This window comes from Sminthopsis crassicaudata, chromosome 1 (assembly GCF_048593235.1).
Source record: "Sminthopsis crassicaudata isolate SCR6 chromosome 1, ASM4859323v1, whole genome shotgun sequence".
In the NCBI taxonomy this organism is placed as follows: domain Eukaryota; kingdom Metazoa; phylum Chordata; class Mammalia; order Dasyuromorphia; family Dasyuridae; genus Sminthopsis; species Sminthopsis crassicaudata.
Window position 1 is genome coordinate 694,974,050 of NC_133617.1, and position 12,922 is coordinate 694,986,971.

The following is a 12,922-nucleotide window of genomic DNA, read 5'->3' on the forward strand; positions in this document are numbered from 1 at the left end:
CTTGCATTAGAGTCAGGAAAATATATGCAGCAAATAGAAAACAGATAGCATTCAGAAGTTTTAAAGCCCATACAAACTCCACTTCCCAGAATCCCTCATCTCCTAACTGCTATTGTACATGTGTTCTCTCTCTCCCTCTTAATCTTTAGTCTGTCTATGCTTATTTGTGCATTTGTTGTGTCTTCTGTTACATTCTAACTCTCTGGCACATAAGGGGAGCTTAATAAATACTTGGTGATTGATTTTACTGATCCTGGATATCTCTGCAAGGTTACTAGGATGCTTGATGTATAAAGGTAGGCTTGTCTAATCTCTAGAATCCTGAGCAAATCTTCCTAATCAGTCATCATCAATAAATGCTGCTATCTTCTTAATCTCATAGAGATAGAATGCTATTGTAAATGGCTTTAAAACTTTTGAATGCTATCTACTTTATAATTTCTGCATGTGTTTGATTCTTTTGTCCAATACCCAGATCTGAAGGCAGAATAGCCTTCGGCAAACACCAGTTCCCATCGTCCATCTCTGCAAATGACACAAATAAATATTGCCTTTTCTTACATGATTAGCTTTGTCATCTTTTTTATGGTCTTGTATTATACTTTGGTCCATATGTTTTCCATCATAAAGCAAACTTTCACTCTTTCCACAAGTGCAAATCCTACTGGTCTCTAGGAAGAATGATACCAGGTAGTCTTCGTCATTCATTCCAATATTTATTAATATTAGAATATGGAGAATGCAAAAATGAATAATACACTTGCAGAATGTATAGTCTAGCAATATTAGCAGATAAATAAGAACTTATACAAATTAGCATCTATCTGATTCTCAAGAGGCAGTGTGGTATAATGAATGGAGAACCTGTGTTAGACTCAGATTTGGGTTCAAGTCCTTATTTTGTGGACACCATTGGCAAGCCATTCAATATTTCAATTGCATGGTCAGTATCCTCAAGAAGCCCTCAGAGACAATGCCCAAGATAAATATCTCTGAATGAGTCCCCCTAGCTATGAAATAACAGGTTCCCTTCTTCCCCAAAAAATGGAGACAGGAGAGATCACAATTGCTATCATGAATAATAGTAATAGCTAATATCTATGTAGCATTTTGGGGGTTGCTAGTGCTTTCCAAATTATATCATCAAAGATTTAGAGTTAGAAAAAAGCTTAAAAGTGACCCTTTATTTTATATATAAAAAAATCTGGAGGGGTACCAAGTCCCTTTGTGGTCAGATCAGTACTAAGGACAGAGCTGGTGTTGGAAGTTCTTGGGCCCTTCTCCATGGTTTCATGTTACTGCTCTGAGAGTATTGAAGAGGGTGAGATGCCTTTTGGTACAGTTACACAGAATCTGAGACGCTGCCATGGGAGCTGTATCTTAAAGAAAAGGAAACATGTCAACAGGCTTAGATAGTGTAAAAAAAACCTTGTGGAATGGCACAAGGAAGGCATACGGATTTTATTTCAGATGTGGAGATAGGAGAGGGGGAGAGCTCATGAACAAAGGCACAGAGAGGGATGAATTAAAATGTAAATGTAGCACTTGGCATTGTAAAGGCTAAGTAGAAATCAGGGCCAGTATTATCCAGTTGACAAATGAGAAAAAGGAGCCTGAGAAACAAATGTACTTGTCTGAAGCCATATATTGGGTAACATGACAGAACTGATCATGAAACCAGTGATTGCTAATATCAAATCCAATGTTCCTCTCATTATAAAGGATCATAGAATTTTATAGTCAGAAGACATCTCAGTAGTTATCTAGTTCTTTCCATATTTTCAAAATAATTCTTCTTGTAAAATGCTTGATAAATGGTTATCCAGCCTGTGTTTGAGAAATCCCAGTATGGGGAAATTTCGCCATCTCTCACAGCAACCCATTTCCCTTTTGGCAAGCTTTCATTAGGACGTTTTTCCTGACAATTTTCCAGCAGAAATCTCTGAAATTACATCCGATTCCCTTAGATCTGATTTCTGTAGCTAAACAGGAGAAACTATTCTTCTGCTTATTGAAATGTTTGAAGACAGTTATCCGGTCCCTACTTAGACTCCTGTTCTCCAGGCTAAAGGTCTCTTTCAACTTTGGTCTATCTCTACAGGACATGACATCAAGGCCCTACTCTAGCTTGGCTTCCATCTCTTCCTAGCTCATCAATGTCCTTCTTAGACAATCCCAATACAATACTCTTTTTGTGGTGTGACTAGAGCAGAACACAGTGGGACTTTCACTGGTTTATTCTTCATCTTTTCATGAAGACCAAGTTTTTTGGTGTTGACTTGCTTTGGTTGTGTTTATGCTATACTTGGTGGAGTTATTATAGTCTGGTCATTCGGTTATGTCCAGCTCTTCATGATCCATGAACCATACTGTCCATAGGGTTTTCTTGGCAAAAATATAGAATGGTTTGTCATTTCCTGCTTCTATCAAAATCTTAAGGATATGAGTGAGTTACTTACTCTAAGCCTCAGTTACTTACTCATGTGTTCTTCTCCAGGGGAGATAAAAAAGTTTCTAAATCTTCAGTTAAAGATAGTTTTATAGAAGGGCTTAAGCCTGAGGGCACATAACTGTGTACTCAAGGTTCGGTGGTGTGGCTAACCAAACATCATTTAAACATCTCCCTAGAAGCCGTGCTGTGTTTCTCATTGCCATGATAAACCCTAATTACTCTTTCAGCTCTCAGCTCAGTTGTGTCCATAGGTAATTAGAGAACCATCAGTCCAAATCCTCAAGCAGGAACATTAACCTTGCATTTTAAAATGTCTTTTGACATTTTTAACTCAACAGATAAGTGACTTCTTTTGGCATTCCAAGAGACACTTAGCTTGTTGACTACGTATCTATAGACATATATCTGTCTCTCTGGGTATGTGTGAGCACTGTAAAAATAAATCAAAGCAGTGCATTTAGGGTTAGAGTAAGGGGATTTAATTATTCCCAATTGCTTTCACCCCAGGCACTTTTCTATCCAGGTATGGCCCTTGAAACAGCATTAGAATTCCGTGTTTGTCCAGCTTGCATTTGTTATATTGATTGGCTTTATGAAACCTGTTTCTGGCCCTTCCTTAATCAAATTTCATATTGTTCTCAATATTTATACTCAAATATCTCTGATTATCCTGCCTGGATGTTTCTGTCTTGTTTCTTTGCACGTGGGAAGTTTATTAGGAATGTTTTGCTTGAAAAATAAACAATTTATGGGATTCTCACAAATCTTAAGATTGCCATATGAAATCAGGAATCCTGTATTACCTTGCCTTCATGCCATAGATTTAGCACAGATTTCTGCTTGCAATAAACATTTAATATATATTTATAGTTGTGTTGTGTTAGATATATGGTGTTTGGTCCTAGAAGGCAGACGGAATCAGCAGGTGAAAGTTATAGGGAGGTAGCAGATTTTATACTATACTTGGTGGAGTTATTATAGTCTGGTCATTCGGTTATGTCCAGCTCTTCATGATCCATGAACCATACTGTCCATAGGGTTTTCTTGGCAAAAATATAGAATGGTTTGTCATTTCCTGCTAAGGAAGACTTCTTTTTTGCTAGGTAATGAGCTCTTACCATTCTCAGAGGTCTGAGTGACCCCTTATTGGTGCTGTTGTAGAGAATGGTTTAGATAGCTTTGGGGACAGGCAAAGTGACACATCTGTCATCCCTGCTGCTGAAGAGGCCAAGGCTGGTGCATCACCTGCATTCAGGAGTTCTGGGCTATTGCAGAGAGGGTTAGTCCAATGTTAATATGATGAACCCTTGTGGAAGACCCTAAACCTGCCTAACAAGGAGTGAATTGGTCCATGTTGGAAAGACTGAACAGGCTGAAGGTTCTGTATTGATCAGTACTGGGGTCAGACCAAGGAGTGATTGTTAACCTTGCAGTGATTGTTATATTTAACACTCACTTAACCCACTGGATGAGATAAGGAAACTGTTCTTTAAAATTTGACTTCAGAGATTCCTTCTGTTATCTATAGCTTTACATACAATCTGAGCAAATCTTATGGGCCTTGAGGGTCCATCTAAAAAGGGAACATATTGATGTCTTCTGGGTAATGGAAAGAATTCTGAATTCAAATCCTATCCATCTAATTCATTTTCCCCCTGTAGGCTCAATTTTCATCATCTGTAAAAAGAGAGGGCAAAAAACAGGTGATCTCTGGGCTATCTTCCACATCCAAAACCTGTTATTCTGCTTGTGCAACAAAAGTGGTTCTCTGAACAGAGTTTGGACAGGGATGGGGGCCAGGGAGTCCTTTGCAAGATTGTTTGGAATAGGGAAGGAAATGTAAATTGCCACCCTGTGTCCACAGGCTTAACATCCTTCTGTTCACAATCAATTTGTAGATGGGATCTCTTGACAATAATTCCGTGAATGGTAAATGGTTCTGCACCTGCAGGTAGTTCCTAAGGCTGGCTACCCATTGAATCTCGGCCAGCATTAACTCAGTTTCACAAGCTCACTTATTGATGTTCCCCTGTTTAAGCCTCTCTCCAGATTTAAGTTGGGTGGCTTCAGGGAATAGGCCCAAATGACTCTCAGAGATGCATTTAGCTCTCACTGCTGGTACATGTCCCTCAGAGAGGCAGGTGGCCCTCTGGAGTCATGTTTTATCCAGGGATTTTGGAAGGTTTTGTGTTTGGAAAATACACAGATTCCTTTGCCCTGGCTGTTAGTTCTCTCTTTCCTTGTGTTGGCCACATTCCCAAGTATCAGGGTATTCTGCTATTTTGGACCTGTGTGAGCCCGAGAAAAATCATTTTTTGGACCTCAGTCTTCTCATCTGCTTAATGGGGGAGTTGTTCTAGCCCTAAGTCCATGATATTTAACTCTTTTCATTTAGAGATAGTTTCTAAATTGTTAAGGACTTCTCTGAAAGTGAGAGACAGAGATAGACAGAGAGAAATACACACACAAAGACAAAGAGATAGAGAGAAAGGGACACAGAGACAGATACACACACAAAGACAGAGACAGAGAGGGACACAGACAGAGATAGACACAGAGAGAAGGAAACAGAGAGACAGACAGAAATAGAGACACAGAAAAAGGGAGAACACAGAGAGACATATACACACAGATATGCAAAGACAGAAAGAAACAGAGAAGGATGCAGACAGACACACAGACACAGAGACAGACACACAGAGAGAAGGAAACAGAGAGAGAAAGAGAAAGACAGAGACAGACAAAGATAGAGACACAGAGAAAAAGGGAAACAGATATACATACAGACATATAATCAGAATGACAGAAAGAAATAGAAACAGAAACTTAGATTGTGACTTTTTTTCTTTCTTTTTAAAATTAAAAAAAATTTATTAAAGCTTTTTATTTTCAAAACCCTTTGCATGGGTAATTTTTTTCTTTTTTTCTTTTTTTATTAAAGCTTTTTATTTGCAAAACATCTACATGGGTAATTTTTTCTTTTTTTCTTTTTTTATTAAAGCTTTTTATTTACAAAACATATACATGGGTAATTTTTCAACATTGACCTTTGCAAAGCCTTCTGTTCCAAATGATCCTCTCCTTCCCCCCAACCCTCTTCCCCTAGATGACAGGTAGTCCAATGCATGTTAAATATGTTAAAATATATGATTGTGACTTTATTTAGAGTACTGAACTTAGAAAGAGAAGGCCCATTTTTTTTATTAACCTTTATTTATTAACCTTATTTATTATTTATTGACCTTTAACTAAAGGTTTTTATTTTCAAAATATATACATGGATAATTTTCAGCATTCACTCTTACAAAACCTTATTTATGTTCTAATTTTCCCTCCCTTTCCCTATCCCCTTCCTCTAGGCAGCAAGTGATCCAATATATGTTAAATATGTGCAATTCTTCTATATTTTATTATTCTACATATTTCCACAAATATTATGTGGCACAAGAAAAATCAGATCAAAAAGGGGAAAAAAAATGGAGAAAGAAAACAAAATGCAAACAAACAACGACAACAAAAAAGAAAATACTATGTTGTGGTTCACATCCGTTTCCACTGCCCTTTTCCTGGGTGCAGATGGCTTTGAGAAGATCTGTTTTTTGATATTTACTAGCTATGTGATCTTGGTTTTCTCCTTCCTGAATCTCGGTTTTCTCATCTGTAAAATAGGGATAATAATACACAGTAGACAGATACTCATCTGTAAAATAGACAGATACACAGAAAAGCCATTTATAAATGTTAAAATGACATGCAAAGCATGCACTATTATTACTATTGTATTAACATTTGCATGATATCTTTTTTTGTCAAAGTGCTTCGCCTTTTTTATCTAATTTTATCCTTATGCCATCCTGGAAGCATTGATAAGTGAAACATTATTATCTTGAATTTACAGACAGAAGAAATTGAGACATAAAATAACTTGTTCAGGACCCCACATGTAATCTTTGAGAATTCCTTCTGTCTTAGGTTCATATGTGTGAGTTCCTATGGGTCTCTTTTATCCAAATCAAGGTCAAGATATGCTTATAAGAGTAAGATAAGAAAGACTGTCATGTAGGCCTTTGGAATTGTGTCATCCTTCGCACAGGTCTTCTTGCCTGGATGTACGGTAACTTTGTGAGCACTACTTACACTTGTACAGAGAGGAAATGGAGAGTGAGAATGGTCACATAGTCAGTCAGAAGCACTTTCACCAAATAGGTGATTTGGAATGAAAATGATTATTATTAATCAGAGCATAGACAGAACAATTAGGAATCTTATCACTTCTCTAGTCTAATGGTCCTATTTTACAAATGAAGAGGTGAATTGTCAGAGTTTGTGCATGTATTCAGTAACAGAAGTAGGATTTTAAGAGAGCCTCTCACTCTGAATCTAGCACTGTTCCTTTTCTACAGTACCCATACCTCTCTTGGGCATCTCTGACAATCAGCCTCCATTACAGATCGAGGATCCCAACATCACAAGATGTTCAGCGAGGAGTGAAATAGCCCTTGTCAACACTAATGATGAAATATCTAGAGAAAAGAGAAGGAATTCTTTATTGGGGCTTATGTGACCTGGACTTTTATTCTAACTCTACAGTAAACTATTTTGTTGTGAAACAGTTTCCTTATCCCTGTAATAACAGAATCTCAGATCTGGAAGGGACCTAGCGTGGAATTTTCTATTCCTGGGATCCTAAGCGTGGAGCTGGACAGGACCCCCAGCCTGTCTAACCCATCTTCCTTAATTTATAGATAGGAAAACTGAGGTTCAGGTGAGTTGCTTATCCAAGGTCAAACAGATGGTGAGCGTTTATCATATCCTGCAGATCCCAGTATTGGTTATTAGAGCATCAGAGATATCACCAGGTTTACAAGCTGAGCAAGAAAGAAGGATGACAATGTAAACAAAATGTTAGGACCAAGAGTGAGAACTTGTCTGTGGGAGACAAATCTTAGGTACTAATTTCAATCTTAAGTAGACTTAGCAGTTTAGAAACTTAATTGGGCTTTCCTTCCTTGGACCTTTATTGTTGGACTTTTATCACCATTCTGGACATGGCCAGTTTCGTGGTGTGGAGACATTCTGAGAGAGGTGGTAGGGAAGGAGATGAAGAGGAGCCATAAACCTAGACCTCCAGCCCAGTCTCCAATTCTGAGGCCCAATTACTGAGTGAGGAGAAGAAGCATCTCTTAGATAGATGTTCCTGGAGACTTAAAGGAGGCCAGGAGAGGACCTTGATGGGGATGTTTTTAAAGCCTAGTTATTTTATTTTATTTTGCTTGAGGCAACTGGGGTTAAGTGACTTGCCCAGGGTCACACAGGCAGTGTTAAGTGTCTGAGGCCAGATTTGAACTCAGATCCTCCTGACTTCAGGGTTGATATTCTATCCACTGCACCAACTAACTGCCCCATAACCCAGTTATTTTCATACCTTATTTCACTCTAATACGGGAGACATATGTGCTTCTTGTAAAAGAATGTACTACCAACTTAGGAAATAGTAATGGCAGCTCACATTGATGTGAGCTTAATCCTTCTGTACTTCATGGTTCCAGCCAGGTGAGGGTTCCCTACTTTTGAAGATTTCTTCCGTGGGACACTGAAGGATGATCCACGAATCTCATCTTCTCATGCTGTATGTTTCTTGTCCATGTGCTCCCAGAGGACCTCCACAGAGGGTCCTTCCCCTAAATCTTTTTACATTCACAAAATCACTTCAACACAAATTATGCCTTGAAAGCTTTCCCTCTTCCCTTTCCCCCTTCCTCTTGATTCCAATTGCCTTTTCCAGATTTGGTTCAAAACCCACAATCCACAAGAGACTTTTTCCAGTCCCCTTTGATGTTAGTGCCTTCCTCTGAATGTATCTCCAATTTACTCCAATGTGTGTCTCATCTATAATGGATTTCATGTTTCCTATACTTTGAGCTCCTTGAGGACAGGGTTTTTCGTTTTCATTTTCTTGATATCTTTAGTGCTTAGCATAGTATCTAATTATGTATACAGTAAGTGCTTAATAATCTCCTCTTAACTTACATGACATGACTACATGTCATATGTGTAGAGTTAAATTGTATGTTGTCTCTCCCCAAAACTGTGAACTTCTTGAGGGAAGGGACCGTATTTTTTTTCATACCCCAGTACTTAGCCCATTTCCTGACACATAGTCAGTGCTTAATAAACATCTCATGATTGACTTCTCAATACATGACTAATCCATTTCCCTTTTATGTGGTCTGTTCAGCATCAGTTATCTGTTATCAGATATTTGTTCAATATCTTTAAGGTACTTTGAAAAGCAGTTTCATGGACTTCCTCATGCTCATACCTGTTCATGAACTTGTCCTTCCATATATGAGCTTATAAAATAGACTCAGGGAGGTAGATGACTCAAGGGCATGTAATTAATAAATGTAAAATCTGGGACTGGAGTCCAAGTCTTTTGGTTCCTAGTTCTATGATGCTGAGCTTCTTTTCAGCAGCAGTTAAGGCTTGTTTTTTGAGTTGTCACAACAATAATGACTCTATAGCCAGCTCGTTCCCTTGATGAGACTGAGTACCCTTTTGTAATAAGGCTGCCTCAAGAAAAATGGGAGAGCATTCTACAGTCACAGAATGGAGTGAAACTAGCTGGCTACATAGAGAATGAACCTGTGACCTTGAGCTCAAGAGCCCTGCAAGGTAACCAGCTAAACTAAAGGGTCTTCATCTCAGAATTAACACACTCTATGGAGGAAAACCTCACTCCTGCCTGATCAGCATTTTGCGGTGAACTAGTTTGGGAGACCCCGTATCACCTTTTAGTCACTCTCTCTGAATGCAGTGAAAAGCTATCTTGTAAACAGAAGATTAAAAAAAACCTGGGATAGAGGAAAAATTTTCAGAAGGCCCCTTAGGGTACAGAGAGAGAGAGAATATGATGAAGCAGGACAAATATTACCCTTTGAAAAGTGGATCATAAATTTTAATCTAAAACAGCAAGGGTTGGAAGTGTGGGGTCCAGTAGGGAGATGCTTGGACAGCACACCTTGCATTTTTGAGTGTGTTATATAATCCCAGTGTATTGGATAAATGTTACTACTCTGATGTGGTGTCATTAAAATTGACTCCAAGGGCCAAGCAAAGATAGTCATGCAATTCTTGATGTCTTTGACTTTTTTAAGGTTATACTACCTCAGCACAGTAATACTGTGACTGAATTCTGATTTCTCTCTCTGAATATGTTCTATAAATATTCTCTCCATTCATCCCCTACCAAGGAGACATCTTTATTATCAGCCGTTGTAGAAAGCATCATACGCATAACTATTACTGTCTTTTCACCATCTATCCCTTCCACCAGTTGAATATTTGCAAAGAGCTGAGGGTCCCTCCTTGTGGATACCTTTGCCAATGTCTCAGATCCTTACCCTTTCCATACCTCAAAAGATTCTGTGGCCAAAAAAAAAAAAAATCATTACTCTGGTGACTTGTTTTTGGATCCTGTAAAAAAGAATATTTTGATTGGCAGTTGCTGGTATCATATCCTTATCCCTATCCCTTTTTGCTAAAACTTCAGATCAACATCACAGGCCATGGTGAAGTATCACAGTAAAACTTGAAAATATATCAATAACAAAAATAATGCAAATCATATAGTCAATAGATGTAAAAAATCATTTGATAGCATACATTCCTTTTACATACAATATTTATTTCTTTTTTTTTTGTTTGTTTACAAAAATTTTATGCATAGGTAATTTTCTAGCATTGACAATTGCAAAACCTTTGGTTTCAACTTTTCCCATCCTTCCTCCCACCTCTTCCTCCAGATGGCAGGTTAACCAATCCATGTTAAATATGTTAAAGTATAAGTTAAATACAATATATGTATACATGTCCAAACAGTTATTTTGCTGTACAAGAATAATCAGACTTTGAAACAGTGTAAAATTAGCATGTGAAGGAAATAAAAAATGCAGTCAGACAAAAATATAGGGATTGGGAGTTCTTTGTAGTGGTTCATAGTCATCTCCCAGAGTTCTTTTACTGGGTGTAGCTGGTTCAGTTCATTATTGTTCTCTTGGAACTGATTTGGCTCATCTCATTGTTGGAGAGGGCCTCGTCCATCAGAATAGACAATATCTATTTCTATTGAAAACATTAGAGAGCACAGAAATCAATGGAGAGACTTTTAAAAAATAAGTAGTATTTATGTAAAGCCAAGAATAAGCATTATTTGTAGTGGGGATTAACTTGAAGCCTTTCCAATAAGATCAGTAGTAAAGTGATGATGTCCTTTATTACCAGTGTTATTCAATATTTTACAAGAGTCACTAGCTTTGTCAATAAGACAAGACAAAAAGAAATTGAAGAAAAATTGGCAATAGGAAACAAAATTATCACTCTTAGCAGATAATATGATGATATTCTTAGAGAACCCCAGAGAATCAACTAAAAACTAAGTGAAACAATTAATTTTATTAATAATTGAAACAGTCAATAACAATGTTGCAGAATAAAAATTAAAAAATAAAAGAAATTGGCATTTCTACTCTCTATTAACAAAACCCATCAGGAAGAGCTAGAAGGAGAAATTCCATTTAAAATAACTGCTGACAAAATAAAATACTTGGGAATCTACCTGCCAAAACAAACTCAGAGATTATATAAGCACAATTATAAAACATTTGACATAGATTCAAACAATTGGAGAAATATTATTCGCTCATAGGCAGAGCCAACTTGACAATATGATAATTTTATCTAAGTTAATTTACTTATACAATACCATACCAGTAAAGCTACCAAAGAATCATTTTATAAAGCTATAAAAATATATTAAAAAATAATAAAATTCATTCAGAAGAACAAAAAAATCAAGAATGTCAAGGGAAACAATGGAAAAAAACTGAAGGAAGTTGACAACAGTATTCGTTTTCAAACTATAGTACAAAGTGGCAATTTTCAAAACAATCTGGTACTGACTAAGAAATAAACTGGTGAATCAGTGGAATAGATTAGGTACCTAATACATAGCAGCAAATGACCATTGTAATCTAATGTTTCGTAAGATTTGGGGGTAAGAACTCACCATTTGAAAAAAATTCTGGGAAAACTAGAAACAATTTGGAAGAAATTAGGCAAAGACCAACATCTCACCTATATACTAAGGTAAAGTCAAAATGATTTAGACATAAATGGTGATATCAAAAGTAAAGTAAGGGGATATGAAGAAGTATATCTTTTAAATCTATGATAAAGCAAAAGTTCACAATTTAACAAAAACAGGAAATTATAGGAAGTAAAATAAATAATTTTGGTTACATGCAATTAAAAAGCTTTTGCACAAACAAAACTAATGCAGACAAAATTGGAAAGAAAACAGAAAATGGAGTGGGGGGGCAGCAAAAATTTATAGCAAATTACCTTAATAAAGTTCTGTTTTTAAATATATAGGGAACTGATCCAAATTTATAAAAAATAAGAAGATTCCTCGGTTGATAAGTGGTCAAAGGATGTGAACAGGTAGTTTTCAGAAGAACTCAAAACTATTAATAATTACATGACAAAAGGCTCTAAATCACTGCTAATTAGAAAATTGCACATCAAAACAAGTCTGAGAAATTACCTCATGCCTGTTTGATTGGCTCACATGACAGAAAAGAAAATTATAAGTGCTGGAGGGGACATGGAAAAATTGTGATACTAATGCATTTAGTAACTATTCCAAGCATTCTGGGAAACCATTTGGAAGTATACCCCAAAGAATATAAAACTGTATATACCCTTTGACCCAGAAATATCACAAATAAGTCTGTATCCCAGAAATATTTTTTTAAAGGAAAAGGGCTTATACACACAAAAATAGTAATAGTAGATCTTTTTGTGGTGGCACAGAACTGAAAAGTGAGGAGTGACTGAACAAATTTCGGTATATGATTGTAATGGAATACTGTACTCTCAGAAATGACAAGCAGGATGCTTTCAGGAAAACCTGTAAAGACTTACATGAACCAATGTAAAATGAAGTAAGTAAAATGAAATGTTGTATAGTTACAACACTGTTGTAAAGATGATCAATTGTGACTTATCTACATGATCTAGACAATGATCCAAGACAATGTCAAAGGACCTATAAAGAAAAATGCTATCTACTTCTAGAGAACTGATTAATTCTGAGTGTAGACTGAAGCATTCTATTTCTTTCCTTGTTCTTATTATTGTTTTTGTTTGTATTTTCCTTTGCAAATGACACACATGAAAATGTTTTGCATGATTTCATATGTATAATTAAAACCAAATTGCTTATTTGCTTTCTCTTTCTCTCCCCCCTTTAACTTTATTTTTGAGTTCTTTTATAATAGCTTCTTCTTTATCAAAATACATGTAAAGATAGTTTTAAATATTCATCCTTGCAAAATCTTGCATTCCTAATTTTTCTCCCTTCCCCCATCCCCTAGATACCAAGTATTCTAATATAGGTTAAACATGTGA

The 12,922-nt window shown here is 36.6% G+C and overlaps 1 protein-coding gene across 3 annotated transcripts in view; it reads left to right on the forward strand.

The window, feature by feature from the left end:
- The window catches only part of IQSEC1 (IQ motif and Sec7 domain ArfGEF 1), a 740,816-nt gene that overhangs the window by 159,036 nt on the left and 568,858 nt on the right, over positions 1-12,922 (forward strand). The window lies entirely within an intron of this gene.